This window comes from Pristiophorus japonicus, unplaced genomic scaffold (genome assembly GCF_044704955.1).
Source record: "Pristiophorus japonicus isolate sPriJap1 unplaced genomic scaffold, sPriJap1.hap1 HAP1_SCAFFOLD_112, whole genome shotgun sequence".
NCBI lineage: Eukaryota > Metazoa > Chordata > Chondrichthyes > Pristiophoridae > Pristiophorus > Pristiophorus japonicus.
The window spans coordinates 1,827,189-1,831,992 of NW_027250777.1; the positions used below are offsets into that span (position 1 = coordinate 1,827,189).

The 4,804-nt window shown below is 47.5% G+C and overlaps 1 non-coding gene across 1 annotated transcript; it reads left to right on the top strand.

Moving 5' to 3' along the window:
- The first annotated feature begins 2,754 nt into the window (after positions 1-2,754).
- Positions 2,755-2,827, top strand: trnak-cuu (transfer RNA lysine (anticodon CUU)). Its single transcript has one exon. It is a non-coding gene; the product is annotated as a tRNA-Lys (tRNA).
- Positions 2,828-4,804: the final 1,977 nt, after the last annotated feature.

Sequence of the window (4,804 nt, forward strand, 5' to 3'; positions counted from 1 at the left end):
CCTCGGTTAATAAAGGCAATCATTCCATATTTCTTCTCAACCACCTTAGCTACCTGGACTGCTACTTTCAGGGATCTGTGGACATGCACTCGCTGGAGTCTAGGGTGGACCCAGCAGATTGGAAAACTGCAAATGTAATGCCCCTATTTAAAAAAGGAGGCAGACAAAAAGCAGGAAACTATAGACCAGTTAGCCGAACATCTGTGGTTGGGCAAATGTTGGAATCCATTATTAAAGAAGCAGTAGCAGGACAGAGAAACATCGAAACATAGAAAATAGATGCAGGAGTAGGCCATTTGGCCCTTCGAGCCTGCATCACCATTCAATAAGATCATGGATGATCATTCAGCTCAGTACCCCTTTCCTGCTTTCTCTCCATACCCCTTGATCCCTTTAGCTATAAGGGCCACATCCAACTCCCTCTTGAATATATCTAACAAACTGGCATCAACAACTCTGCGACAGAGAATTCCACAGGTTAACAACTCTCTGAGTGAAGAAGTTTCTCCTCATCTCACCAGGGCCCTGTACAATTGTAGCAAGACTTCCTTACTCTTGTACTGTGGGCTATATATTAAGTACTATGGGGCAAGTGCCCTGTTTTTTGCTGATTCGATGGTTGTATAAAAAGTTATTAAAATTTGACAGTTGCTTGGCAAACATATTTGTATTTCCTTCAGTGTACTCCTTACTCTTCAAGGGCTAGATTTTCCCCAAGCAGTTTTGTCGGCACACTGACCTCAAGCGCACCGACTTTGCGCGCTGGAAATGGCGCGGGGGAAAAACTCGCCCCATCCTGGCCACTGTGTACAGTCCCCGGAGTCCTGGCGTGGTGTCGATGGTGAAGTGGGGGGTGGAGCCAAATGCCTGCGCCGAAAACACTGCCGGCACCTTCGCGCATGGGCAGTAGGGAGAGAAAACTTGGCACTCTGCAATTTTTAAACAGTGTCAAACCCGATGAAAAGCACAGCAGCTTCTCAGCTTCTCCGGTCGCTCGGCGGGCTCTCCCCCCGTCTCTCCCCGATAAAACGCACAGCTCCAGCAGCTGCAATTTCTCCGGTCCACAAGCTCACACTTCTCCGGTGTGTCGTCCCTCCCCTATCCCAGGGATACAGGTACCCAGTGTAATGGAGCCAAGTTTGCTGATGGTACAAAGATGGGTGGGAAAGTAAATTGTGATGCAGCAAAGAAAATCTCAATTCCGGAAGAACAATATGGAAAAGTACAGTGACCCCGACGTGATATAAACACGCAGCCTTCTGATCTGGAGTCAGACACACGACCGTTACACCACGAGGTCTACAGTGCAGAGTGCCCATGTTTGTATACATGAAGGTTCCTGAAACACAGTTTCATTTACCCTGCATTGGTGCAATGAAAGGGCTTTAAAATCCCCGGCCACTCCCACCGTGGGTCAGACAGCATCAGAAGCAGTGCCCACCTGTCACTCACCCTCTCACGCCCGTTTTCATCACCTGCTGCCCGCGGACTGCAGCAAATCCAGTTCGTCATCATCATAGGCAGTCCCTCGAAGCGAGGATGACTTGCTTCCACGCCAAAAAAGGATGAGTTCACAGGTGTTTCAATGATGGACCTAATATTCCAGGTCCCGAACTGCATGTTGAAGGGTGGAAGATGCCTGTGCGTGGATTTTTTTAACGTGTGGTGGTCGTTGCACCCCAGCCATCACACGGGCTTGACAGAGCGAGGTCTTGGTCCAGTGGCAAGGGTTATCCAAGACGACTGGAGACCAGCTCTGCTGCACCGACCCAGTGCCCACACATATCGCAGTGTGGGCTGGCCCGTGCTGCCCCTGGGTCCCTGGCCCTGAACGCATACCACCCCTGGGCCCCGATCACATCCCTCCACAGTCTCTCGCTGCTCCTGCTGTACCTGCCAACGCTCCAATCACCGACCTGGACTTTGATGACGTCACTCTTCGCTGCCGTCGCCTTCATTCACCAGCTCGCGCTGCACCTTGCCGTGGTACACCACCACACTGCTCCCAGGCCGCCGCTCACCGCTCCTTTTATGGCCCCGACCTGCCGCTGGTGTTCTCACGCAGGTCGGGGCCTCCACGCTGCTCCCAGCAAATCCAGTTACACCCCGTGTCACCGCACAATTCTCAGCTGTGAATGTAAGCTGACTATATTTAAAGGTATCGGAGAGGCTGCAAGCAGTTTTACCTGGTAGTCTAGTGGTTAGTATTTAGTGTTCTCACTGCCATGGTCTGGGTTTGATTCCTGGTTCGGGAAATCATTTTTACAGAGCAAGCTGACAAATATAATTCAAGTCTGTGAAATACTGAATAATTGTTTCAATCATCATTAATCCATCCATCAGTGTTGCACACTGAAGGAAATACAAATATGTTTGCCGAGTGACTGTCGAATTTTAATAACTTTTTATACAACCGTAGAATCAGCAGAAAATCAGGATATTCGGACCATAGCACCTAATATTCCGCCCATAGTGCAAGAGTAAGGAAATCTTGCTCCAATTGTGCAGGGCCCTGGTGAGACCACACCTGGAGTACTGCGCACAGTTTTGGTCTCCTTATCTGAGGAAGGATACACTTGCCTTGGAGGTGGTACAACGGAGGTTCAACAGATTGATTCCTGGGATGAGAGGACTGTCCTATGGTGAGAGATTGTGCAGAATATGCCGATACTCTCTGGAGTTCAGAAGAATGAGAGGTGCTCTCATTGAAACGGACAATATTCTGAAGGGGATTGACAGAGTAAATGTTGAGAAGCCCGGCTAGCTCAGTCGGTAGAGCATGAGACTCTTAATCTGAGGGTCGTGGGTTCGAGCCCCACGTTGGGCGATTACTTTTCATTAAACTTTTATGTTGCTTTCGTGGGTAAATATCATTAATGAACCCATGATCTTCTTTTGCACAATGATAAAAATGCGAATTGAGGGAGAATTGATAATTTAATCAAATATTGAAAGCAGCGCCTCAGACCGCTCGGCCGTTCTTACTGTTAGATGTTCCAGATACAAGTTATTACTCTGGAAAGTTTCAGAACGGGCGTTTGTTCAGGGCTGCTGGAAGGCCCAGTGACCGGGATAACCTCTCCCCCGGGGTTTTCCTGAGCCTGTGCTCGGTGTACGGGGAGCTTTGGCCTGGGTCCGAGGTAGCTTGTATCCCAGGGATGGACAATAACCCTCTGAGCTCTGGAACTAGGGAAAAGCGAATAATTAATGAGTTGTTTGTGGTTTCAAATGCAGCTTAGATCTGCTGGTGTAAACCGATCGCATTGTTTCAGAGAATGAATGAAATGCTGACAGGGACAGTCAAAACTTCAAAAAGGGAACTTTAATAACTCATGAAACTTTAATCCTTGATGAAGTTTTATCCCCGATCTGATTTTACACAATCTGTATTGGAGGAGACTGGTTTTAAATGTGCATTGCTCATTCAACAATGTATCCAAAACAGTTTTTATTGCAGACAAGTTTTTGTTTGAGAAATAATGTTTCTGCACAGGCTTGAACCGGGAACTTTTCAAGTGTGAAGGAAATGTGATAACCTCCACACGACAGAAATTGCTGCTTAGCTCAGTGCCCAGAGAGAAGTGTTCAGGAACAAGCTGAAATGCTCAATCCCTCTCTCTGCAAAAAGTTCCTTTCACAAACATTTCTCTGACCAGAACGGCACCAAACAACAATGTCCTCCTTTCAAAGTCATTAAACTCCCCAATTTCCACGTCTGCAATTTTAAGGACAAGGACTGAAAGCGCTTTGCGATCAGAAAATTGCAGGAAACCCTTTGCGGTTAATGACAGGGCTTTTCATGGTTGATTTCTGTTCACATCTTGTGTTATGTATTTAACCCTTGACAAACTGTGCACACCACCACCAGAGGGCCTACCTGTCGCAGTCCCAAGGGATCCCAGTATCCCTTGGGAGCACGGTATGTAAGCAGGCCACCCATGAGGTACCTGTACTCTGCAGTCTTATTAAAGGAGCAAAGGTCACACTTACTCAGTGTTCACAATACAAAGTTTCATCCTTTATTATGAGCATATCAATTGGCGACGAGACAATGAACAACCACGCAAAAATGCAAGGAACAGTTGGTATCCTGGAGAAGTTCTCAGAAGTGGACGATTGCGAAGCCTTTGTGGAGATACTCGACCAATACTTCGTGGCCAACGAGCTGGAAGGCGACGAGAACGCTGCCAAATGAAGAGCGATCCTCCTGACCGTCTGTGGGGCACCAACCTATGGCCTCATGAAGAATCTTCTAGCTCTGGTGACACCAACAACTAAATCCTATGAAGAATTGTGTACGCTGGTCTGCGAGCATCTAAATCCTAAAGAAAGCGATCTGATGGCGAGGTATCGGTTCTGCACGTGCCAACGGTCGGAGGGCCAGGAAGTGGCGAGCTATGTCGCCAAATTAATGTGCCTCGCAGGACATTGCGAATTTGAGGGATTCCTAGAACAAATGCTGAGAGACATTTTCATGCTAGGCATTGGCCATGAGATAATTCTTCGCAAACTGTTGACTCTCAGAATCTGAGCAAAGCCATAACGATCGGTCAGACAATTTCCACCAGTTCCTTTAAACCCAGTAACGTAATTTATTTCTCGTGGACTGGATGGAGGACCATGGTCCATGTAAAAAATTGTTATCGTTTTCCATTAACTAAATGTTCATAAAAGTATTGGAGTGGGAACTCACTGGATAACAGCACAGCTGGAAATGTTTGCGGAATATATTCGTGCAGCCAAAACGCACAATGACAACCTGGAACTGTGCGGCACTGAATCCTCGGGGAAAACAGTAAAAAGC